The sequence below is a fragment of the Rhinatrema bivittatum genome, chromosome 3, assembly GCF_901001135.1.
Source record: "Rhinatrema bivittatum chromosome 3, aRhiBiv1.1, whole genome shotgun sequence".
Lineage (NCBI taxonomy): Eukaryota > Metazoa > Chordata > Amphibia > Gymnophiona > Rhinatrematidae > Rhinatrema > Rhinatrema bivittatum.
Window position 1 is genome coordinate 514,140,700 of NC_042617.1, and position 27,503 is coordinate 514,168,202.

The 27,503-nt window shown below is 45.1% G+C and overlaps 1 protein-coding gene and 1 pseudogene across 3 annotated transcripts in view; both read left to right on the top strand.

Moving 5' to 3' along the window:
• Positions 1-27,503, top strand: part of EFR3B (EFR3 homolog B) — a 455,199-nt gene that overhangs the window by 259,412 nt on the left and 168,284 nt on the right. The window lies entirely within an intron of this gene.
• Positions 15,823-16,417, top strand: LOC115088456 (annotated as a pseudogene).

Consider the following 27,503-nt stretch of genomic DNA (forward strand, 5'->3'; position numbering starts at 1 on the left):
CACATGCGCGCCCATCACTGAAGCTTAAGTAGGGCCCACGATGGGAACCGAGCCGCAGCCCCGGATGATGATGGTACATAAGCCTGGGCTCCGCTCCCTAGCTTTGCCTTTGCAACAGGTCTCCTCGCTGGTCGAGTACTCGTTGCCTCCTGAGAGATTCGTCTCGTTCCTGTGTTCCTGTTCCTAGCTAATCCTGGTTCCTGATTCCTTTGCTCCTAAGTTCCTGTTCTTCACCCTTCCTTGGATTGCCTACACGGACTTTGACTCTGCTTTGTCTGACCGTGTCGCTGACTCTCTCCAAGCCTGGACCTCTGCTTTGCCTGACCATGCCATTGACTCTCTCCAGACCCGGACCTCTGCATCACCTGACTACTCCATTGCCTCTCTCCAGACCCGGACCTCTGCATCGCCTGACTACTCAGTTGCCTCTCTCCAGACCCAGACCTCTGCATTGCCTGACAACTCCGTTACCTCTTTCCAGACCCGGACCTCCACATTACCTGACTACTCTGTTGCCTCTTTCCAGACCCGGACCTCTGCATTGCCTGACTACGTTTGACTATCTCTGTGATCAGACTTCAGCCTTGCTTGCCACTACTTCCAGATTGCTGCCAGCCCTGACTCAAGCTTGCCCTACGATGCCTCTTCAGCCTATATCCTGGACTTGGCCTATTCAGGCTTTGGCCTGCTCTTGCTCGGGCGCCCCCTGTCTGACTTTGTTCCTTTAGCGCCCAGGTCTCCGGGACATTACCTTGTCCAGCACTAGACTGTATCATCTCCCTACTGCTCTCTCTGGGCTGACCTCGATCACTCCATCGACGACGACATACAGAGGCCCACCTAAGTCCAGTCGGCCCCGGTACCCAAAGGCTCAACCAGCAGGGAAAGAGGGCTGGTATTGGTGAAGCGTCAGCTGGCCTCCGTCCATCAGCCCACTTCGCCTGCTGACGGTGGGGACCCGTAGGTTTCTACCTATGGGTTGCGACAACCCCACCTCGGCCCAAGGGTCCAACTCCGTGCAACAAATTTTATAACCTTCTCATGTTAATTTAATTTGTACCCTGGTATTACAGTGTACCTTTGGTTATCCTCCTTCCACTGGGTCTACCAGATGTCTATTATATCTTCATGCCTTCTAACTCTGCAGTCTTATCTTTCAGACTTCTACCATTCACATATTGACATTTTAAGGTAAGTTTATTTATATTACTATTTGTATTAGGGATGCGCAAAGCCCGAACCTTTCAGTTTGGGCTTCGTTTTCAGCCCACCGTGGATAAAGGTGAACCAGTAGATGTAGTGTATTTGGATTTTCAGAAGGCGTCTGACAAAGTCCCTCATGAGGGGCTTCTAGGAAAACTAAAAAGTCATGGGATAGGAGGTGATGTCCTTTCGTGAATTGCAAACTGGTTAAAAGACAGGAAACAGAGAGTAGGATTAAATGGTCAATTTTCTCAGTGGAAAAGGGTAAACAGTGGAGTGCCTCAGGGATCTGTACTTGGACCAGTGCTTTTCAATATATATATATAAATGATCTGGAAAGGAATACGACGAGTGAGGTTATCAAATTTGCGGACGATACAAAATTATTCAGAGTAGTTAAAACACAAGCGGATTGTGATACATTACAGGAGGACCTTGCAAGACTGGAAGATTGGACATCCAAATGGCAGATGAAATTTAATGTGGACAAGTGCAAGGTGTTGCATATAGGGAAAAATAACCCTTGCTGTAGTTACACGATGTTAGGTTCCATATTAGGAACAACCACCCAGGAAAAAGATCTAGACATCATAGTGGATAATACTTTAAAATCGTCGGCTCAATGTGCTGCAGCAGTCAAAATAGCAAACAGAATTGTTACGATCCCCCCTGTTGCTGCGCTACAGGAGGTATCTCACCTTCCCTCCGGAGGCCGCTTCGAAGCCAGGGCCTCGCCTGTGCACCATCCAGGAGTTGCTCCAGGGCCTGGGAGGCCTAGCTGTTCCAGAGGCCTGCCTGTGGCTTGCTTGGCTGCGTTTGGACTTCCTGGTTTGGCCACGCCCTTCTCCCTAGGGGCCGGCCCGCAGCTCTCCACCTCAGTTATAGGGCCAGCGAGGGGCGGTCCAGGTAAACTCCTCCCAGGGAGTTGCCTACATCCTGCAGTATAAAAGGACTCTCATTTCACTTCCTACTTGCCTTTGGATTAGCCTTGCACATTGCTGTGTTCTGTCTGCTGATCCAGGTCCACCATGGTCTCCTGTGTCTTGATGGCTTCGTGTTCAGTGTCTTCTTGTTCCTTGTTTCCAGTCCTGATGTCTGCCTTCGGATTGGCTTTGCACATTGCTGTGTCCTGTCTGCTGATCCAAGTCCTCCGTGGTTGTCCGTGCTTTGATGGCTCCCTATCCTGACCTGTCTCTGAAGTTGCCTTGATGTCTATTCCTGTTGTTGCCTGATGTCTGTGCCTGATCCAGTTCCTGATCCAGTTCCGGTTGTTCTGCCCTATGTCTTTGTCTGGCTCCTGAGCCTTCTGTCCTGTTGGGCCCTGGAGTGGCCAACAGGAGGGATTCGTCCCTGTGCTCTGGAGCTTCCCTTCCTGCCAGCCGATGGGGCTTTGGATGTCATTGGTGCCGGCATCGGAGTTCCTTCTCGCCTGGATCTTCCCTGCGCTCTCCTGTTCTCAGCGTGGTCCGCGACCAGCCTTCCTGGGCTGTGTAGGGCGCGTATGGGATGGGGTGGTCCGCGACTCAGTCCCGCGGGTGGGCTGAGTAGGGCGCCCTGAGGGACAGTGCCCATGTCTCCTTCCAGCCCTTGCCTCTGATGTCTCTGCACCAGCCCTTGCTTCTGATGTCTCTGCACCAGCCCTTGCCTCTGATGTCTCTGCAGTAGCCCTCATCTAAGATGTCTTCCGTGTACTAAGGACTCTGTCTGCCCTCGTCCTCTGTCCGGCCTGCCGCCCTTTGCCGTTACCCAGCGGCAGGTCCGAAAGGGCTTGGAACAGTCGGAGGACCGTTCATCAACCAACATTGCGTTGCTGGTTGCCATGGGCGTGCAGGTACGGCTGAGGGTCAGACTCCGCTCCTTAACCCTTGCTTCAGTAGCCACCTGGCTCACCATGCCTGCACCGGCTCACCTCCCACGGTGTGGCTGGGGCTCCTCCCTAGCTCCCGCCGTGGCTCAAGGGCTCACACCACCTGCTCTAGAGACGGCTGTGCTCCTCGCACCTACGATAAGTACCCGAGGGCCTCCAAACCCTCGGCCCATCAGCGGTGAGGCGGACGCGCCCGTAACAAGAATGTTAGGAATTTTTAGGAAGGGAATGATTAATAAAACGGAAAATGTCATAATGCCTTTATATCGCTCCATGGTGAGACCGCACCTTGAATACTGTGTACAATTCTGGTCACTGCATCTAAAAAAAGATATAGTTGCAATGGAGAAGGTACAGAGAAGGGCAACCAAAATGATAAAGGGGATGGAACAGCGCCCCTATGAGGAAAGGCTGAAGAGGTTAGGGCTGTTTAGCTTGGAAAAGAGACGGCTGTGGTGGGCTATGATAGAGGTCTTTAAGATCATGAGAGGTCATGAATGAGTAGATGTGAATTGGTTATTTACACTTTTGGATAATAGAAGGACTAGGGGGCATTCCATGAAGTTAGCAAGTAGCACATTTAAGACTAATTGGAGAAAATTCTTTTTCACTCAAAGCACAATTAAGCTCTGGAATTTGTTGCCAGAGGATGTGGTTAGTGCACTTAGTGTAGCTGGGTTCAAAAAAGGTTTGGATAAGTTCTTGGAGGAGAAGTCCATTAACGGCTATTAATCAAGTTTACTTAGGGAATAGCCACTGCTATTAATTGCATCAGTAGCATGGGATCTTCTTAGTGTTTGGTTAATTGCCAGGTTCTTGTGGCCTGGTTTGGCCTCTGTTGGAAACAGGATGCTGGGCTTGATGGACCCTTGGTCTGACCCAGCATGGCAATTTCTTATGTTCTTAAAATATTGTATTTCCCGTGGTTCGGGCCTTTGAAATTCGGGGGGGACCCAAATTTCGGGTTAGTGCATGCTAACCCCCCCCCCTTAGTATGTGCTAACCCGAAAACAAATTTTTTCCAAAATTTCGGGAAAAATTTGTTTGGGTTTCAGGGTCCCCGAACCAGGACAAATTAGGCAATTTTGTTGAAATTTCCTAATTCGTCCTGAACGAATGCACATCCCTAATTTTTATATGTACTGACAACCTGCTTATTATCAGTTGAGCCAGGCAGTTTGGAGTCATTTTTGTTTGTGTGCTCTTTATTTAAATATATTGTGCTTTTTCAGCTTTTACAAGCACTTTTCTAACAGGATATTCTAATTTTCTTTTTTTGCCATTATCCTTTGGAGATACCTTCCTCTGACCTATGCGCTGCTGAATCATTGTCAGCTTTCCCTCAAATAAAACTAATATCAAACCAAATTAAATAGATCTTAAAAACAAAACCTCTAGCAGACTATAAAAGCTGGAAATGATAACTGTATAAAATAGCTGTTAGTTTAATTCTTGCCCCCATATAATATTAAGATATCTGCATCCATTCAAACATGATGGGTACCTTTTACCCAAAGGATTTGCACCAATAATCGAAGCAACAATACATACCTTCTTTTTCTTTAATAATTCAGACAGGAAAAAGTACCCACAGAAATTTCTGCCTACTTTTTCTGCAGGTACATTTTCTGTGTAAAGTAATGCATGTGGTTTTGAAAATGCAGAACTATATGAGTTGTTTCCTCTCCGAACCTAATGCTGCCCTCGTGAACAGTTCCGCACTATGCAGGTAAAAAGATGCACATCTACTTTTATCCACATTAAGAAGTAAATTTTAAAAGGTACGCCCAAAAATACCCTCAATTATATATCATGCATGCAAGTACATGTGTGTTTAAAATATACTATGTTGGAGCCTTTACGTGCATACTCACAAGTGACTGGCTGAGAGAGAGAGAGAGAGAATTTGCCTCTTTTAAAGGGCCAATCTGACACTCGATATATCTCCCACTGTAAGAGGGGTACTTTCAACTCAGAATGGGTTTGGGAGGGGCAGTGGTACAAGGATCTACTTATCCTTGTGCCCTAGGCAGACCAATGTAACACTGCCCCCTCCAAAACCTACCCTGAGATGAAAGTGCCCCTCTTATAGTGGGATATAAATAGAGTGTGTTGTGTCCAGCCAGCTGGTCCCGCGGCTGGCTGCCTTCACCTTCTTTGGATGGCCGCGAAGCCTCAGAGCACGCCCCGCCAAGCCGCTCTGCAGGTAAAAGCAGGCTTAGGCGCATGCGACTCCACCAACCTTAAAGGGCCTGCGGCGGGAAAACAGGACTGATGCTTCCTAATGACATCAGGAGGCAGGCCCTATATCAGGCCCACGCTGAATTCTCTTCGATGCCTCAGCAACAGTCTTTCTTGTTCCTTCTGTCCAGTCTGCTCCTTTGTGACTTGGGTATTGTCTTGCCTTGCTTGACCTTGGATTGCTTCTGGATTCACTGCCTGCCATCTGCCCCGACCTTGGACCAGATCTCGGATTGCTTTATTGGATTGCTGCTCACTGCCTGCCCTGATCTTCGACTGCTCTCTGGACTTGCTGCTCGCTACCTGCCCTGATCTCGGATTGCTTCTCTTGACTTGCTGTTTGCTGCCTGCCCTGATCTTGGACTGCTTTCTGGACTCGCTACTCCACCTGCTCCGACCGTGGACTGCCCCAGTCCGCCTCTGCAGAACCTGGCCTTGTAGTTCACGAAGGGCCTCCTCGGCGACCAGCACAGCCAGCCGACAGTGAGGACCTGCAAGGACCCGCCTGGGGGTAGTAACAACTCCACCTTGGCACAAGGGTCCACTCTCGCAACAGTTTGCTGAGGCCATGGACCCGGCAGATCTTTCGGGCCTGCAGACCATTCCAGGTTTGGTGCAGAGGATTCAACAACAACAGCAGTGTTTGGAACTTCTCGCTAATTCTCTAGAATGCCTAAGTGCTTGCCTGGGCGCAGCGGTTGCCCCTGCGGTTACCTCCCTTCTGGAGGCATCTGCAACTATGGCTCCCGTGCCTATGATTCGTTTGCCAGTACCTCCATGGTATTTGGGGGATCCGGCACACTGCAGGGGATTTCTGGACCAGTGCTTTATGCACTTTGCCTTTCAGCCTGGGCAATTTCCCACAGACTCCGTAAAGATAACATTCATCCTTTCCCTCCTGGAGGGGAAAGCCTTGGCTTGGGCCTCCCCTCTCTGGGAGTGAGGGGACCCGTTACTTCAAAATCTACAAGAATTTGTCAAAGCCTTTAAGAAGTTTTTTGATGAACCTGGCAGACTTGATACAGCTGGCACGAATCTTCTACATCTTCGCCAAGGGACACACCCACTCATGGATTACACTATTGAGTTCCGGACTCTGACCACCGAGCTGGGATGGAGAGAGGACAGTCTTCGGTGTATCTTCCTGGAGGGATTGTCTCCCTGACTTAAGGATGAACTTGCTGCCACAGATTTGCCTGATTCCTTACAGGATTTGATTGACCTAACAGGTCAGATTGATCGCAGACTTCAACAGCTGCCGGGAGCTAAAACCATGACGACTGGTGGTACTGGCCCCTGCCTTCTCTCACTTGCTGGTTGGTCCCTTGACTGCTGCTCCTAAAACTTCACACACCGAGGAGCCTATGCAGCTTGGAAGGACTCACCTCACGGCAGAAAAAAAGCTTCTCAGTCGAACCTTGGAGTTGTGATTTTACTGTGGCGAAACAGAGCATCGCCTGTCACAATGCCCGCAGAAACCAGGAAACAGATGAACCTAGGAGCTGGAGGGGAGATGCTCCTGGGACTGACCACACCAGCTCCCCAACTTACGCTACCAGTCACCCTCTGTACGGACAGGCATGAGTTTCCAATGATGGCCCTTGTTGATTCTGGAGCTGGTGGGAACTTTATCTTGGAAGTACTTTTCAAGCACTTGGAATTCCAAGTAGTTCCATGGAAGACATCATTGGTTATTTCTTCTATTCATGGGGAGCCACTTCTGGGCCATATCACCACCAGCATGGCCCCCATCCGCCTTCACACTGGAATTCTCCATATGGAACGCATAACCTTCTTGGTGATTGAAGAGGCTGTTCATCCAGTCATCCTAGGACTCCCTTGGCTACAATGTCATTCCCCTCAATTCGATTGGGACTCACTACGTTATCCAAGTGGGGACCCCAGTGCCATGATTCATGCCTCATTCAGGTCCAGCCTCTATCCAAATTAACATTGGCCACTACCTTTCCGGGACTACCGCTTCAGTATGCAGATTTTTCAGACAAATTCTCTAAGACCAAGGCTGAAGAGCTACCCCCCCATCGACCTTATGACTGCGCAATCAACCGACTACCTGGTACCACTTCTCCGCGTGGGAGGATCTATCCTTTATCTAATCCAGAGACAGCGGCCATGACTCAATACGTCAAAGAGAATCTGGAGCGGGGTTTCATGAGGCCTTTGAAGTCTCCTGCAGGGGTGGGATTCTTCTTCTATTTATAAGGAGCTTGAGTGTTCAGTAAGTTGTCTTTCCCGGGGGGGGGGGGGGGGGCTTCAATCTTATCCACTTAAAATCGGGAGATGAGTGGACGATAGCTTTTAACACAGTGGGATGGCCACTACGAGTACCTAATAATGCCCTTTGGTCTTTGTAATGCCCTCACTGTATTCCAGAATCTAATGAATGATGTGTTTCGAGATCTCCTATACCATTGTGTGGTCATCTACCTTGATGATATCCTCGTCTTCTCTCGAGATCGCCACTCCCATTGCTTTCATGTTCACCTTGTTCTTCAGTGCCCATGAGAGAATAAATTATATGCTAAATTAGAAAAATGCCAGTTCAAAGCTGAGAGTATGCCTTTCCTTGGATTCATTGTCTCCAGCCATCGGTTTCACATGGACTGCGAAAAGGTCTGCAGTATTCAAGAATGGCCTCAACCCACTGGACTTCACGCCCTAAGGAGGTTTTTAGGATTCATGAACTACTACCAACATTTTATACCACATTATTCCAGGATTGCAGCACCTCTCACGGCTCTTACTAGGAAGGGAGCCAATACAAGGGTTTGGCCGCCAGAAGCGGCTAAGGCATTTCTTGACCTGAAGGACACCTTCCTTCGGAAACCTTGTTTACATCACCCTGATCCATCTTGCCCCTTTATCCTCAAAGTCGATGCCTCTTGACACGGGCATCGGGGCTGTCCTGAATCAACACTCTGATACTGGGACTCTTCACCCCTGCTTTTTATATTCAAGCAAATTCACTCCTACCGAACACAATTACAGTATTGGAGACAAGGAACTCCTGGCCATAACATTGGCGTTAGAAGAATGGCGGCAGTGGTTAGATTATGATATATTCGGACCATAAAAACTTGGAACATCTACAATGAACAGAATGCTAAATGCCTGGTAAGCTCGGTGGTCCTTGTTTTTTTACACCTTTCGGTTTTGAGATCCGATTCTGACCGGCCTCTAAGAATCTACGAGCTGATGTACTGTCTCGGTCTTTTGAAGAAGAGGGCGTTCCTGAGTCTCCATGACTCATTATCGACCCAGCCTGGATTCTTGTGGCATCTTCCTTGACTGTTTCCCCTGGGAAGATGGTAGTCCCACATTGTCTTCACCTTAAGGTACTTAATTGGGTTCATGATTCCCGGATTTCCGGACATCCAGGGCAGGCCCGAACCTTTACCTTGCTTCAACTACTATTGGTGGCCCTGCATGCAGCTGTTGTGTTTTGGACATTGAAGTGTGGGCCCTTGGTCGCTGTAAGAGATGGCACCTCCCACAGGGCGGGGCCCTGTGGGGATTTGCAGCGATAGGCTAGCTCAAGGCAGAGATGGACACAGAGAATTGGCTTTATGTTACTGCAATGTAGATGATGACCCGAGGAACGGGTGATGATTCCAGCCAGGAGATGAGGGACCAGATGGCAGTGTTCTGTCTGTAGGTTGCAGAGTGGAAAAGGCAGTTCCACAGTCTCACCAGGTCCCAAGAGGGAGATGGGTCCGGTAGTGGTCCGCGAAGCGGGGTAGGCCGAGAACCTGAGCTTAGAAGGCGAAGCCAATAGATCTGGTAGTGGTCCGCGGTGCAGGGTAGGCCGAGGATCTATGGAGAGAGAGATGAGACAATGCAAGACAGAACTGGAGCAGCAGTACTCACTCTGATGCTGGTAGTTGTAGTAGAAGGGAACCCCTGAGGAGCGGAGGTCCAGGACGAACAAAGCCCTCGAGGAGTGGGTACCGTAGGCGTCCAGGTTATAGGTAGGCAACCCCGAAGGGAAGGTAGGAGCACGGCAAGGTCCTCGAGGAGCGGGTACCTTAGGCGTCCTAGTTGTTAGGAGGTGACCCCGGAGGGTAAGGAGGAGTGAGGCAAGGCGCTCGTGGAGAGGGTACCTAAGTCGTCCTGGAGTGAGAGTACACAGAACAGGGGAGTCTGGTAACATGGAGAGATCAGCATGGAGGATTCCTTGCTAACTTGTAAAAGGAATCATGAGCGGAGATTAAATACCAGAGCTAGTGACATCATGCGGTGGGGATGCCTCCAAGGTTCCCGCCATGATGCACATAAAGGAAGGGGCTGCGCGCGCACCCTAGGTGTCTCCTGGAGAAAGATGGCAAACGCAATCGCCCATGCCGGACCGTGGACGCCAGAGGATACGGTGAGGAGCAGCCATCTTTCCAAAATGAACTGAGTCAGGTAGAAAAAAAGGTGAGCAATAGAGGGCGCAGCCGTCTACGACCGGGCGCAACAGCAGCGAGATGTGAAAGCATATGTGGAATCATGTCCTACCTGCGCCCAACAAAAGCTTCCGGTCAGATGACTTTGGGGGCTACTACAACCGTTACTACCCCCAAAGGAACCTTGTACCCATGTATCTACTGACTTTGTGGTAGACCTCACATTCTCCGAAGGCAACACTGTTATCTGGGTTGTCATTGACTGCTTTTCTAAAATGGCACACTTAATTCCTGTGCCTAGGCTTCCTTCTGCATCAGAGCTGGCCCATCTGTTTTTTACCCACATCTTTCGTTTATACGGTTTACCCAGACACATCATCTCAGATCGAAGGACACAGTTCACTGCCAAGTATTGGTGCTCCTTGTGTCAAAAGTTCAAGATCACTCTAGATTTCACCACGGCCTATCATCCTCAGGCTAATGGGCAAGTTGAGAGGACTAATCGGACATTAAAGACCTTCCTCCGGGCCTACACCAATGAACGTCAAGACGACTGGGCTACCCTTCTACCATGGGCTGAATTTTCACATAGCTTCCATAGCAGCACCGCCACGGGAGTTTCCCCTTTCCAGATCATCTATGGAAAACAGCCAATACCGCCTCTTCCTATATCTTTAACTGTTCCTTCACCCACAGCCCAACTAACAGCCCAAGAGCTCCAGGATCTATGGATTAAGACTGAAGGTATGCTTCAAAATGCTGCGCAAAGAGCAAAGAAAACTACAGACCAACATCGTCATCCAGCTCCTCAGTTTAAACCTAGGGATAAGGTATGGTTAAGCACCCATCATCTTCGTCTCTGTCTAGCTTCTATGTGATTAGCACTGCAATATATTGGTCCATTTTCAATTACCCACCAAATAGGACCGGTGACATACCAGCTACTGTTGCCTGCCTCCATGGGTATTCATAATGTCTTCCACGTATCCCTCCTCAAACCCCTAGTTCTCATGTAGCCCTCTCAGAAGATACCCAAACCTCCAGACATCTCAGTTGAGGACCAAATCTGCCAAATAAAAGAAGTACTTGATGTACATCGGAGAATAAAAAATGGGAATATCTACTTTCTTGGGAAGGTTTTGGCCTGGAAGAGAACATGGGAGCCCGCCTCAAACATTCTTGATAAAAATCTTTTGAAGACTTTTCATAACTCCCATCCCCAAAAACCAAGACCTCATGGGAGGGGGCTTAAGGGGAGGGGTACTGTTGCATCCGGCCAGCCACATTCCGGTCCCACGGCCTGCTGTCCTCACATTCTTCTGAGACGTGGCCGTCCACCGCAAAGCCTCAGCATGCCGCACCAAGCCGCTTTGCAGGCAAAAGCGGGCTTAGGTGCATGTGCGCATGACTCCGCCAACCTTAAAGGGCTCACGGCGGGAAAACAAGCCTGACACCTCCTAGTGACATCAGGAGGCAGGCCCTATATCAAGCCACGATGACTTCTGCCTGATGCCTCAGCAACAGGTCCTCCTTGTTCCTGATGTCTGGCCTGCTCCTTTGTGCCTTGGGTATTGTCTTGCTTTGCTTGACCTTGGATTGCTTCTGGATTCACTGCCTGCCGTGTGCCTCGACCTTGGACCGGATTGCTTTATTGAATGGCTACTCACTGTCTGCCCTGATCTCCGACTGTTCTCTGGACTTGCTGCTCGCTGCCTGCTCTGATCTCAGACTGCTTTCTAGACTCACTGCTCCGCCTACTCCGACCGTGGACTGCCTCCAGTCTGCCTCTGCGGAACCTGGCCTTGTAGTTCATGAAGGGCCTCCTCAGTGACCAGCACAGCCAGCCGATGATGAGGACCTGCAAGGACCCTTCTTATGGGTAGTAACAACCCAACCTCAGCACAAGGGTCCACGCTCGCAACAGAGTGTCAGATTGGCCCTTTAAAGGAGGTTCTCTCTCTCCCTCTCCCTCTCTTTGTCATTTATCAGGACCAGTAGTAAAGTTACCTGTATAACTTGGCACACATTGCCATAGTCACCTTCGTAAAATTCAGGGGTGATGTGCATACATTTTGACCCTTTTTTGTCTCCTTATTCTTGTTGCGTATACTTCCTGGCTTCTTAAAATTCATGTTGCTCATTCACAGCCCACATACTAGCCAATAGAGTAAAGTGTGCTCCGGTGAAGCACACTGTTAGCCCGCGTTTGGCCGCGCGTTTTCGACACGCTATTTTTACTCCTTATACAGTAAGGGGTAATAGCGCGTCGAAAGCGCGTCCCATCCCCCCGAAACTAATAGCGCCTGCAACATGCAAATGCATGTTGATTGGCCTATTAGTCATTCCCGCGCATTTTACTTTCAGAAATTAACGCCTACCTTAATTTCGGCCGGCACCGGGGAAATGTACAGAAAAGCAGAAAAAACTGCTTTTCTGCACACCCTCTGACTTAATATCATAGCAATATTAAGTTGGAGGCCGCAAAAGTTAAAAAAAAGTTTAAAAAAAAATGTAAAATCTGCCCACGGGTTGGAAGACGGACGCTCAATTTTGCTGGCATCCGTTTTCCGAACCCTTGGCTGTCAGCGGGCTCAAGAACCAACACCGGAAAAATTGAGCATCGGCTGTCAAACCCGCTGACAGTTGCCGCTTCTGTCAAAAAGGAGGTGCTAGGGACGCACTAGTGTCCCTAGCGCCTCCTTTTACCATGGGTCTTCATTTGCATGCCTCAGTTTAGTGAATCGCGCGCCCAGGAGAGTGGCCTGGGCGCACGTCAGGAGAGCGGGCGCTCACTGGCTCTCTCATGGGGTTTTCTGTATCGGTCTATTTCACTTGTATGGGGTCGTTTTTGGGCGAGCAACGCATTTAAAATTTACCTGTGACAGCAAACAAGCAACCTATTTTCACATGTAAAATACTCTTTTATTCATGGAAATGGCTTTGATTCTTGCCCTCCCATAACAAAATGGAATGAAAATAAGAAATAATCATAGTCATAATACCTCCACAATAAAAATAATAACAAATGCAGATACAAATTTTTAGGAGTTTATTTATTAACCTGTGGTATTTTCCTCAGGGAGAAGAGCAGAAACCATTGAATTCATTATCCTGTGGTACTGAGTATTGCAGTTTAGTAAATCTCATGGGATTATCACTGGGAAAAATACTGCAGCAAAGGACTACCATCTTTTAAAGGGCCTCTGTGGTCAGTAGAATCCCCCCATCCAATGTGTAAAAACCTCTGGAGGTCTATTGAGATCCTCTGTCATCCCCCCACCTCCCGGCTATACTGTAAAATATTTAAAAAAATATTTGTTTCCCCCCCTACTCAGACTCTCAGATCCAAACCCTGGCTCTTTTGTATGAAAAAAGTTACCCCCATCCCCTGTATCTCCATTCCCACCCTTGTGCTGACCCCTTTCTGTACTCCTGGGAAGCTCCCAGTCCAGTAGATCCCATAACAATCCCTAGAGTTCTGGACACTGCCACACCATTTTCAAGATGGCCTCTGATAGACATTTGCCCTTAGGTGGGCAAAGGGGGGAATGGAGGTATGAAGGTAGTAGGGGCAATTTTTGCCTTACAAAGGAAGTGGAGTTAAAAGAAACAATTAGACAGTCAACCTAAACAATTCAAGTGTTCATTTATACAAACTGCATACAGATACCAAGAGAACACTAAAGCTATCACCAATCAAATTACTAGTGTTGTACTAATTAAAAATGTTTATTTGAATATTCATCTACAAAAAGATAAAACATCTAACATCAATAGCAAAAGTACTATAAAAAATAATTAGGTTTCTAAAACTTATGCTAAATTTGTAGCCAAGTTAATAGAGTTAAATAGTATTGTTAAAGAGTCCATATAACATGCACTGCATGAATTATGCTTCTTTACAAATTAATAGAATCAATGTCCCAATTTGCAACATACGGTACATAAGCCAATTTCTGTAGAGTAATTAAAACACTGATTACAGGTTCCTTAGAATGTAGCTTCAGTATTCTGAGATGTATAATCTTAATGAATAGGGTCTAATTATTCCTCACTCATTCCTCAACAAAGGACCTCTGTTTTGCCAGATAATAGCTTCATCAGGAGGAAGAGATTCAGTTACAGGGATGGACCATTCCAATACTGTTTCTTCAAAGTACAGACATGTCTTAAAATCTTCACAGAGGCAATTATTTTATTTTTACAGTTTTGATGCTTCTGGGTGTCTCCATACCTGGCCAGTACAATACAAAAGAAAAAAAGGCAGATTTAGTGACCTGACATGTGACATTTCATATTAAAACTCATGTCTAATATGATTCCTAATTTGTGGACCTGCTTCTTAATTGGAAAAGAAATACCAACCAAAATGAATTGAGGATTAGACTCTCCTACTGAGCCTTTCCCTACATAAAGTACCTCTGTTTTTACCAGGGCTTAGAGAGAGTTTATTAGAAGTTGACATTCAGCACCTCTTAACCGGATAAGTTCAGATTTATCCAGCTATGTGGCACTATTTGAATATTCAGCTGCGTTTAGCAGCTGCCACGTATGTGGCTAAATAGTTGTCTGGATAAGAGGGCAGTAGGATGGGGACATTGCGAGACATGGCTACCTATCCAGCCGACTTACCCCAGGATGCACTAAGCTGTGATGTTTTGTCCAGGAGGGGGGTTCCACTGTCGCAGGGGGTGAGGGTGTTGCCCTTTAACGCGATGGTGACACCATCCTCACAGGATTGCCATTGTCGTACAAGGCCGCTGGCCCAAAAATTAAAAAATAGCAGCAAAAATGGGGAGGTTGAGCGGGGGTCAGTACTGACCCCCATCTCAATTCGGGACCACCAGTCAAGGTGGCCCCAACTCTCCCAAAATGTAAATTTTTAAAAATGCACCTGACGGCCCCAGCCCCCCAAATCCATCCAATAAAATAAAGGCTCTAGCCCTGGCCCCACCCTCTACCCTTCAAGTGACACCGACGGCCCCCATGATAGTCAATACCCCCTCTCCTCACCAATCGAGTGAAACTGATATCCCCCCTAATTAAAGAAAAAGCCCTGGATCCCGCATTGCGGCTGGGTGCACGCTGTGACTGGAATAATTTCCAGGTGCACCATGTGACCGTGTGCACCATATAACTGGGGAATGATGACTGGAGTAAAGTCCAGGCTTCAACTGCTGGCCTGGGTTGAGACAGGGGTCAGCACTGATCCCTGATAAACCTCCCTGTTTGCCCTGATTTTTAATTTTTTTTACTACTTACTACTTTTTTACTACATTTACTACTGATTTAAATGTGCGGTGGGAGTCTCAGAACCTGCATTAGGGTCCTGGGCCTTCCGCCTCACATCTAATGCATTTCAAATAGGTGTAATTATTTTAGCGCGGCTGACCACCTTCTTGGTTGGCCGGCAGGCACAAAATATTTACATAAAATTAACTAGTAATGATCTTCTTTGCATTCGTTTACATTATTTATGCATGTGAATGGCACGCAAAGAAGGTCATTGTAATAGGTGAGGATATCTGGGTGGGGAGATGCAATATATGTAATATAACATGCGTTAGAGCACTAACTCAGCTTGATACATCACCCCTTTAGCCGGATAAGTGCCGATATTCAACCTTATCCAGATATCTTAGCCAGATAACTTCGACCTGCTATTGAGCAGGTATAAAGTTAGCCAGTTAAACTTAACCAGCTTTTACATAGCTAGGTATATTCAAAGGCACGCTTTGCTGCTGAATATCCTGGCTAAGTTAGTTGGATATATTTATCTGGCTAACTATCTCAGCCAGATAGTGGCTGAATATCTACCTCTTAGTGAAAATCTAAGATGTAGATCTAGATACATCTGGTTCTAATGTAATACACAGTTGGAGATTGTCTGCTAGGAATGTGCATTAGTTTCAAACAAATGGGTAAAAAGAAATGAATAGGTTTCAATTTGTTTGTTTTGGGAGTCCCTGAAATGAATTGAGAGGGGCTCCCAATTTAAAATCCTATTTGTTTCATTTTCTTTGAATATAATATTTCTATAAGCCATTAAAGTCAATGGCCTCACAGAAGTCAATAAGAGAGCAACAGGTGTACAGTTAGGAATTTATGCAAAGTTTAGAGCAACCAACTAGCAAACATGGGTTGGATGGTGTTTATAAACTGGTTGACTTTACCACTGGAGATGCCGGGGCTTCCGCCACTTTTCCCATGCAGTGTTCTGCTGTGCGCAAGAATGGGTTTGTGGTACTAAAAGGACGTCCCTGCAAGATTGTTGAAATGTCAACCTCAAAGACTGGAAAGCTCGGGCATGCCAAGGTTCACCTGGTTGGTATTCATATTTTCACTGGCAAGAAATATGAAGATATTTGCCCTTCCACTCACAACATGGATGTTCCAAATATTAAGAGGAATGACTACCAACTGCTTGATATTAATGATAAATACATGTCCCTTCTGGATAAGTTCATGATGATCTGAAACTGCCAGAAGATGACCTGGGAAAGGAAATAGAATCAAAATATGAAGCAGGTGAAGAGATGCTGATTTCAGTCCTGACTGCAATGAATGAAGAATGTGCTGTAGCCATCAAGGCCATGACTAAATAAACAGGGATCACCAGGCTCGAGCTGATTGCTCAGGTCCAAACCATAGATCTAAAATGTGGTTCAATCGTCACCAAAGCTATGGCCTTCACAAACAACCTCATTTCTTTTCTTCCAGAAGAGAAAAGAAAAAAAAATGAGTGGAAGCTGAGCATTAATGAGTACAGCGCCTCCTAGAGGCACAGCAATATAAAACAACAAAAAGTAGCTTTATGACCGCAATTTGCGGTCAATGGATATTTTATCAAGGAATCAACGGGAATGATGTATTGCATTGAAGCATTTTTCCAATCCAACCTATCGCTGCATACCTGTTACAGTGACGCTGATCTTGAAGACTGAACCTGTCACTAAGCTCAGCAGTGTCATAAAAATAGTGCACACAGTGTGACACTCAGTGCAGCACTGACTCTCTGTTCCCTGAACACACACATTAGCATGGTAAGGTCAGCGGGCATCTGGCCCCTCCACAATTTAAACTTGGTTCTTTCACCATGTTTCATGGTTGATTATACTGGGGTGGTTTGTCCAGAAACGTTCTCATTCTGAGGACAAAATACTGGCACAAGACAAAAGATGCTCAAGAGAAACAATTTCCTGTACTGAATGTTATAAGAGACTAGAGCATTAAGAGGGAATTCATGCAAAACCACAAGTTCAGGAAATGCAACAGCAAGAGTGTTACGCTGAATGGTAATGAGGCCTTTAGCTGCCGTTAAGTTGCCACTGTCTGTTTTGTGCGAGCACAAGATAGGCCTTAACAGGCAGCAGTTGACTCACCCAGAGACAATCTTCCAACTGACCAACCGCCTGCTCCTTGGGTTGAGCCTTCGCATTCAAGTGGTTGGAAGGGCTTGCAGGCTGGAGATGAAGTGGAGTCAAGGTCCAATCTGAAGTTAGGACAGGGAGAAGATGAAACAAAGTCAAGGTCCAATCTGAGGTCAAGACAGGCAGCATGCGAAGCAGAGTCAAGATCCAATACAAGTTCAGGGCAGGCTGAAGATGAAGCAGACTCGAGGGCTAGTCCAAGGTCAGGGCAGACAAAAGACAAAGCAGTGTTGAAATTTAATCAGAGTCAGGGCAGGCAGAAGTTGAAGCAAAGTCAAGTTCCAATCCGAGATCAGGTGACAAGGAGTAAAGCTGGGGCAGAGACAACTCAAGATGTACATGGAAGCAGGACAAGAATGGAGCAAGATTCACAGGAGAAGGCCAGGAATGGAGTAGCACACAGGAACTAGCATGAATGTGGAACAAGCAGGAGCACAGGACAAACAGGAAAAGGACCAAGACTGGAATGCAGGACCAGCAGGAACAGGAGCAAGGTAAGAATGCTGGGCAACTAGTACTGCTGAAGGAAGAAGACTTGTTGCAAAAGCGCTGGCAAAGTGCAGGCTGGGGTTTTAAATTCCCTGTCGAGGGTGATGTCGACAGCTGGTGCCAAGAGGGATTTTGTGGTGAGGGAGCCATAAAACCCCAAAATATGTGTCTGCATACATCTAGAAGTAGTATCAAAGGAGGCAGATATGGCGGCATTTTGGGGATAAGAGAGTCCGGCCACAGCGTGGATGCTACAGTCGGTCAAGCATAACACAGTGTTAAGATACATACTTTTGGAAATTTTTTCTATTAAAAACAACCCTTAAGGGGCCTAGAGGGCAGTCAGTATATTCCTCCAAGGACATAGGGGGAGAACTTTTCCATACCTACTACCCCAAACCAAATAAGCCTGATACTTCACTTTCAATGCATATCCAACATAGTTCTCTGCTTCAATGGCAGGGGGAATGATGAAAAGATGATTTATATTTGGACAACAACCAATAAGGACTGAATTGCATAGGCTGGATAAACATGCGTGGGAGTAGCTTGCTATGATGGCGGTTCCTACCCCTAACCAATTAGCTAGATACTTCACTTAGATGCAGCTCCAGCACTGCTAACTATATCGATGGTGGGGGTGGAAGGGAAATAGATCGATGGCGGGGGTGAAAGGGAAATAGAACCAAAAAGTTACTTACAAGGAATAAGAGTAACAGATAAGTATGAAAAAAATAAGTGTGAAAGCTTGCTGGGCAGACTGGATGGACCGTTTGGTCTTCTTCTGCCGTCATTTCTATGTTTCTATCACAGCTTATACACAGAGGAAGGTATGGAAACCACTGATATACTGTCATTTCTGAATCAGATTATGCCACCTAAGCTTACTGCAGATCAGTTACAATCATTAAATGCTCCTTTCACATTTTCAGAAATTTATTTCCATATTCAACAGGCACCTTTGGGTAAGGTACCTGGTCCAGATGGGTTGCCAGGAGAGTTTTTAAGATTTTACTTGACAATATCTGCCAACGCTTGGGGAGAATGTATGAAGCCTTGTTACAGCAAGGTGTCATACCCAAGGAAAATAATGCAGCGACTATAGTTGTTCTCCTGAAACCAGGGAAGGATACACAGTTAACCAGTTCTTAACACCCGAACTCTCTATTGAACTTTGAGGTCAAGCAACTGGCCAAAATACTAGCCGATAGACTGTCTAAATTTCTCCCCCTTTTAATTTCCCCAGAACAGGTGGGTTTTGTCAAAGGCAGATATCCAGTGGCAAACGTGCGTAAGGTATTGGCCTCTGTAGCCCACTCCAGGCAATACCATCTGAAGTCTTTGCTTATCAGCTTTGATGCTGAGAAAGCATTTGACCGCTGAATTGGAAATACATGTTTGCGGTGCTTGAGAAGTTTGGACTTCAAGGTAACTTTTTGGACTACATACATATTCTCTATCAGAACCCTGCTGCGTGGGTTTTGGTTAATGGCACCCTATCTGACGCCGTCCCAATAAAACGGAGCATGTGGCAGGGCTGCCCCCCTTTCCCCGCTTCTTTTCGTGTTATCCTTAGAGCCCCCTGGTTCGCACTATACTCCTTAATGATAATATTCCGGGGGTTATCGTGCGGAGCCGAACATTTAAAATTGCGGCTTTTGCAGATGATTTGCTGATTCATCTTACAGATCCTCAACATCACCTCCTCATTTTGTTACCTACTATTTCACAATACAGTAGTATAGCCGGTTTTAAACTAAATTTAGACAAGTCTGAAGCTTTGGCCATTGGTCAATGGAATGGGAGTGATTGGATAGGGCCCTTTCCTTTAAAATGAGCAGAACATAAGTTATAATATTTAGTATTTGGATTTCGGTGGATCTTTCCTATTTGCATGATATTACTATTGCTACCCTGGCAGCTGCTACTAGAACAGCCTTGAGGAAATGGATACCACTGACCCTTTAGTTGGGGGCTGTATTTAGTTATATAAGATGACTGTTTTCCCTAAATGGCTTTACACCCTCAGTATTCTTCCTTTACTTCTCTCTAACCAAGATATTCGTAAATTACATGAGGAGCTGCGGCACTATTTATGAAGGGGAGAAAAACCTAGAATCCCCCTGTCACAGTTGATGGCCACCAGCAATGGGGGGATGGGTCTCCCAGATACTCACCTCTATAACTGAGGCATACATCTTCGCCATATAGGTGACTGGCTTTTAACTATGTCTTATTATTGTGATTTCGCTTATGAAACAGGTATTACCTACCCTTTTCAGCTCCGATACATTCTACACACTAATGGATCGCAACTTGCTCCTTATTTGAAGTCACATGTGCTTATATCGCCTGCTCAGAAAATATGGTGGTGGCTTACTTCCAAGATAGGTCTCACCACTGAGGTTTCTCCTTTTTTTAATCTATTTTGGGCAATAGGGCTTTTTCCCTGTGGTTGGACTGTAGGATTTTTTCTATCTGGGCTCAGGGAGAGGTTTCTCTATTACACCATATTTTTCATGACCAAGGGCGAATGCTTACTAGATTCTTTGTGACTAAATTTCCCTATTACAATTCCCATGTTCAACTATTTACATTTACAGCATTATGTGCGATCTTTGGATGGTATAGCCCTTGCAGCTAAGGAATGGGAGGTGTTCCAAGACTAGTTTGACATTGAAGACCTGTCTAGGCATTTGCTATCATTTTTTCATAAATCATTAAAAGTCTCCATTGGTAGTATTCTTTTAGGACCCATTTGGTTCAAGTGGAATCATGACTTGCATTCCTTACTCCCGTTATCTGACTTTCAGGCTTGTTTTCAACATTTCTCCAGTCTCTCACCAAATTCACAATTGCGAGAGATGCAATTAAATTGTTGTCTGTTGTGATCAGAGTTCAAACCGACAGGTAGCCATCTTGATTTTCCACAATTTATGCTAGTGGAGCACTTTGTTGTTGTTATTAATACTATGCTGATATTAATAAACATATTTAAACATAAAAAACAACCTTTACCATTGACTATAAATCCTGGCCCCTATCATTGTGAAACCATTATCAATGTACTAAATGTGATTTCATCTCAATTGGAAAGCCCATTTCACAAGGAAATCTAAATTCCACCCTGCACCCTGTGCTCTTTGTGCAACTCAACCTTGCTTCCATGCCCAGACCTTAAAACTTGCAGCTCTCTTTGCCACTGTGCCTGCTGTTGTAACCTAGACGTTACACCTGGAGATGCTCTTGCCAGTCTGGGGACCTGCTTTGCACCTCTCATAATGCTTTGGAGTCTTGTAGCCACTCTCTGTGCTGCTTGTCCCTTTTATCAGTACCTGTCTTAGGGGATTTTCTGCCAACTTTTCTGATTCAATCCCCCTTCATGCTGACTTACGAAACTGATGCCACTTTTAATGCCAGTTTGCCACTTGAGATGCTATCAAGGGTTCATGTCACTGTTGCTGGTGCCCTCTTTTGGAGCCTTGGGGTGTTCTTCCTACTTTTGCAGTCATATGGTTCCTCTCATTATGATTTGGAGAACTCCTGCCAATGCTGGTACCCCTTTGCCCCTCTACGGAGTCTTAGGCTATTCAGTCTACTTTTGATGCCACTATCCTGTATCCCCAGTATTTCTAGGTACCATGGAATTCTTTCTCTCTTCTGTTGATTTCTTCCTACAATTTTTAGAGACAATTGATTAGAGAACTTCAGTTTTGGAGCCCAATTTAGGCTGTAACGCTTCCCCCATTGACTTTAATGGCAAACAAAAAATGAAACAAACTAAAAAACAATTGTTTTTTGATTTGAAACTAAAGAAATGAATTGGGCCCCCCACAAAATTAATTTTGAAATGAAAGACATTTTTCCCTTCTGCCCATCCTTATTGTCCACAAGTAACTGATAATTCAATTTAAGTCTTTTCAACACATTGGTTAACAGCTAAGCATAAAGGTTAAATAGAATGGGGAAAGAACTGAGCCTTGTGGAACTCTACAGGCCAAAGGACATGAAGAGAATAGTACTCCTCCAGAATTATTTGTTTATATTCCTGCAAAGATGAAACAGGGATAAGACTGTATTGCTTAAAACTATTCCCATTAGCCATTCAGTCTTTATAGAATGGTTCAAGTTATCACATGCCATGATGAGAGCCAAAAGAACTAACAGGGAAGCATTTCCTCTAACTGAGGCATGCAAAGAATCATCAGTGAAGGCTACTAATGAAATCTCAGTGTTGTAACCTTGCCTAAATCCTGACTGAAACTGCTCTAATAACTGTGAACCCTTAAAAAAAGACTAAGAATTTTGGAATTCTGCAAATTTTTCAGTTAATTTGGCTAAATAGGAACTATTTGATACTGTCCTATTGTTATCCAAATTAAGTGGGTCAAATTAGGGAGTTTTTAGCAGCAGATGAATAACAAGTTTCTTAAGAAATATGAGGGAAGGTACGTGTGCTTAATGATGAGTTTCCAAATTGAGACAACCTATCTAAGATGCTGATTCAAGTATCCTTTAAGAGCCATGGTGGACACAGTTCCAGGGGAGAAAAGGACAGATTAATAATTGCAAAAAGATATCTTGACTTCTTCTGTTGTAACCATTTTAAAACTATCTATTTTTGAATGTGATGATGTAGCAGTGTAAAGGACTAATTCTCTAATAACAAATTAATTGCTTCACATAGAAGGATCATGTACCTTACTCATGCTGTCTTGAAATAATAACTGGACCCAAAAAACAAAGCAGTAATCGATTTCTTCACATTCTTGAAATAATAACTTCCCAAGCTGACAGTTTGTAATCTTGGAAACAATGAGGTAGATTAAAAAAAAAATACACCCGCGTGTCCACGTGCGTGCGCTACCCGGCGCTCACACATGGACGCACAATTTTATAACATGCGTGTGCCGGTGCGCACATGTTATAAAATCGTGGGTGGCGCGCGCAAGGGGAGGGCAGAGATACGCAAAAATTGCACGGCGATGCATTGTCGGGCTTCCCCAGTTCCCTACCCTCTACCCTAACCTCCCTTCCCCTTTCCTACCTGCCCCCTATCCCTACCCTAGATACCCCTATTTTTTTAAATTACCTTATGCTCCTCCAAAGGAGCAGTAGCAAGTTGCCGGCGCGCGATTCCCCCGGCACAGTGGCAAATGGCCGCTGTGCCGGGCACCTCCAGCCCCACCCCTTCCCGCTCCCCAGACTGCCCCTTTGCCGAGGCCTGCCTCTTGTGCACGTAACAGGGATTACGCGCACGGCCGGACCCCTTTTGAAATGCGCGCGGTGCCCCCAAGGCCCAGCCATGCGCGTAACCCCTGTTTTTCCACGCGCGCGTGCCATTAAAAATCGGGCCTTTTGAGTTTAATACTAAATTCTCAGCCAGTTATCAATTTTGTCAAGTAAATCAAAAAGAGTCCTCCTCCTGACCTGAACCTGATATCCAAAAGAATTCTCCCTTCCTGACCCACTGATTCAAACACCGTGGCCTCCTGGAGCCCCCATCCCACCCACAGTTCCTCTAGAATCTGCACTGTGATTTTGGAGGATCATCGTCTTTAATGGTAGGAGGGATGTGACTCCTAAATGACGCATCCTATCTGCACTTTAGCTTGTGTCTAATGCTTAAGTACACGTAGGCAGTGTTATTCAGCTGCGAACACTGGTGCTGGCAGGAGGGCTTTCAGGTTCCTTCTGCTAGTGAAGATGGAGGTCTTTTGGAGTTCAAGTGTAGAGTTTGTAGGGGTTGTGGATGAGAAAGGGCCTCCAGGGAGCTAATGGGGTTCCTGACAAGAAAAGGGGATCCAGAGGCTGAGGAGGGAGATATTTTTGACGGCATCTAGCCTGGTGATCAGCAAGATGGGATAGTAGACTGAGGGAGGGCTTTGATTTGGGGTTTTCTGGGTAGAAGTGAGAGGAAATAGGCTGGGAGGAGAGATAGATGATCAATTGTTTGAGCCATTAAGGTGGAGGAGAAAGTCTGACGGGGGCATGGTAGAGGGGAAGCACATGATGTATGATTGGAGCCGATTCCGAGCACAGAAGATATAAATAGACTTGATTTAATAGGACACAGACAGCATGTGCCTCACACTTCTACTACATTTTTGAAGCAGTGAATAAGCATGTGGATAAAAGTGAATTGGTAGATGTGGTGTATTTGGATTTTCAGAAGGAGTTTGACAAAGTTCCTCATGAGAGGCTTCTGAGAAAACTAAAACGTCATGGGATAGGAGGAGATGTCTTTTTGTGGATTACAAACTGGTTAAAAGATAGGAAACAGAGAGTAGGATTAAATGGTCTGTTTTCACATTGGAGAAAGGTAAACAGTGATGTGCCTCAGTGATCTGTACTTGGACCAGTGCTTTTTAATATATTTATAAAAGATCTGGAAAGAGGTATGATGAGTGAGGTGATCAAATTTGCAGATAACACAAAATTATTCAGAGTAGTTAAATGACAAGCAGATTTTGATAAATTGCAGGAGGACCTTGCGTGACTAGAAGATTAGACACCCATATGGCAGATGAAATATAATGTGGAGAAGTGCAAGGTGAATCATATAGGGAAAAATAGAAAAAAAAAAGAATAACAAAGCTGGAAATAAAATATGTCATATTCATCTCAGTCCTCAATTTTAGGGGTGCAGTTTTTAAAAAATAAGAGAACTTAGCAGGTTAGTGCCTGATTTTCAGCCAGAGAATCCATCTGCCCTAAACCTAGCCATTCAAATTTTGATGAAACTTGCCAGTTAGGTTCATCTCAATATTCACCTAAAGATAATTGTCTGAAATTAGCTGTCTATGGTCTGGATTTATCAAAATGCACTCAATTTGCGCTAATACCTATGCGAAGCACTATCTTAGTGCAAATTGCGATAACTTTTTCACACTTTGCGATAAATGCCAGAATTGTTGTATTTCCTACATACAACCACTGGGGGGAGACCATGTTCCTGGAGAGCCAGCCTAGCTATCAGGGCCCTCTTACAACCACTGGGGGGGGGGGGGGGGGGGGGTGTAGAGAGAGAGAGCAAGAGCTTAATGCCCTTACACTAGATAGGTATTTATTTCTCTATGGGAGGCCCACCTAGTTTAGGTATTACTGTAGGGGTTAGGGGCCACTTTGACATGCAAAGTGAGACTTATGAACAAAACAGTGCTCTCTTGTGAAGATTTGATGACCTTCGGAGTGAGGAAACTCACCCAAAGATGAGATTTGTGCAATGTTCTCTCAACCAAGCTTGATGGACTCTCTATCTGGGTAACCCCTATACTAATACCGAAACCTCACCTCGTGTTACTAGGTGGGCCTCCCATAGAGATATAAATACCTATCTAGTGTGAGGGCATTATGGTCTTTGTCTCTCTCTATAGGGTAAACCTCACCTTTCCAACTTAAATTCATCTCTCTCACACTCCATCTTTTAATTTCAACTAAGACCTGATTTTACCTGAGCTGCAGTTCTAAGTCATGCAGGGCATCTTATCTCCCTCACCATCTTTTTCAGTTATTACTATGCTCCCTCCACCAGCACACTCTTACACTAGCTCTTCTCCATACGAAAGCCTCTTAGGAAGTATTATACACTCACTGGCCGATTTGCAAAAATAGCTGGATTAATTTATTTGGCTAACTTTGACAGGATATTCAGTGGCACAGCTGCATCATTGAATATAGCTGACTATCTTAAAGTTAGCTGGATACGTTTATCCAGCTAACTTTAGGACTGCTCTACAGCATGACCAGAGTTAGCTAACTATGAACATAGGAGTTAGCTGGATTACTTGTCTGGTTAACTTAAATCTCTTCCCTGCCCCAACACCACCCCAGAATATCTACTTTAATTTGCAAGTGGAAGTATATGCAAAATGGAGTTTCACGCATACTTGTAGAACTCCTGGGTTGATTTTCAAAGTGTGTTTTGCATGCAGAAAACTCGGTCTTATGCAAATAAAGCACTTTGAAAATCACCCTTGTACTTTGCATTTGTTCTGCCTTTTTCTGTCTCATTATCAAGACACTTTTCAAAGTGATTTGGAGGAGAGAAAGTAATCCATGTTAATTCTTTTTAAGGTTAATGAGCTGCTTTCCATGCATTTCCATACAACACAGTTCATTCATTTTTCATACAGGTGTTTCTAAATGTTTCTGTGTTATTGGTACTGCTCACACGAGTGTTACCAATATGAATGTGCTTTTATTGCATGTTAATGCATTAATGCTTGATCTGCTTACTGAGCTAAGAGCTTCTGTTTTGAGCACCTTTTATCAAATAGACTCAAATGAGGTACTACAAGTTATTGCAAATATTAATTCTACACTCTGTGTACTGGATCCCTATTCTGCTTGGATTATCAAAGAAGTTAAACTTGATTTTTGTGAACTGATCAAGCATATTGTTCTTGCATCGTTGGCTGAGGCAAATTATCCAAAATCCCTGAAAAGGGCTATTGTTTGGCCTACTCTGGAAACGCTTATGTTTGATCAGAACAACTTAGATAATTTTCATCAAGTAGCTAATTTTGACATTCTTAGCAAAGGTTGTGATATGAACAGTGTATGAATAAATGGATCATGTGTTAGAAGAGTTCCAGCTGCTAGATAAACAACAGTCTAGCTTTTGGGACAAACAAAATACAGAGATTATTATAGTCTCAGTTTTTGATTATCTGTTTGCACTGCAGATAGACATCTAGGATCTCTATTAATCCTATTTGACCTCTCTGTGATGTTTGATACTATAGAACATGCAATATTGGTGAATGGATGAAATAGGGATTAAAGCCTCTCATACAGGGAGAACTCAGCAAGTCATTCTAGGTGATTATTCTTCCAAAAGGAAAGTAGTGGATACGTTCCAATGATATTGTATTTTCTTTTAATGTTTATTTGTAAACCATTGGCTACTTTGCTTGATGGTCTTGGTCTACAGACAACATTCAGATTGTTATCCCATTGGACTGAGAGATGTACTATGATCGGGTTGGTTAATGAATGCTTCTAACAGATTAGAAATTGGCTTTTTACTAACCAACTCTGTTTAAATGCCACTAAGACAGAGGTTCTTTAAGTAGTTAAGAAGCAATGAATGCAGATGGCCTTCAACTGTTTTTAGTGTTAAGTTTTATGTTTTTAGTATTTATTGGTTTAATATTTATGGCTTCACACATTTTATTAAGATATCTTTTATTCCTACTTGTTAAATTTTACCTTCTATTATTATTATTGTTTGTAATTTTCTTTTATTGTATTTTATTGCTATGTTAACCGCTGTGAAGGCTACGCCGAGACAACGGTATATAAGCACAAATAAACCTTAAACCTTAATGAACTATGTCCAACAAATTAACATATGAAATTTAGGACTAATTTTTTATTGTAAGCTGAAAATGAAATCTCATATTATCAAAGTAGCAAAATGTAGAGGTGTGCAGACAAAAAGTTTACGTTGAATCGTTGATACGTTGTCGTGGAGGGTCGATTCCATTCAATATGGAAATATGGAGAAATCCATAAGTTGTGGATCTGTCCATACGTTCCCCGGTTCCCTAAATAAAAATTTAAACCCCCCACCCTCCTTAATCCCCCCCCAAGACTTACCAAAACTCCCTGGTGGTCCAGCGGGGAGTCAGGAAGCCATCCCTGCATTCCTTTGCGATTTCCTCACGGCACCGATAGCCTGTGTCACAGGGGCTGCCGGTGTCATTGGTCAGCCCCTGTCACATGGTCACTGGCGCCATCTTGTGCTCCTACCACGTGACAGGTAGGTCATGTGGCAGGAGGTCGCTCCGGGACCCCCGCTGGACCCAACCGGAACTTTTGGCCAGCTTGGGGGGCCTCCTGACCCCCCCAAGCTGGCCAAAA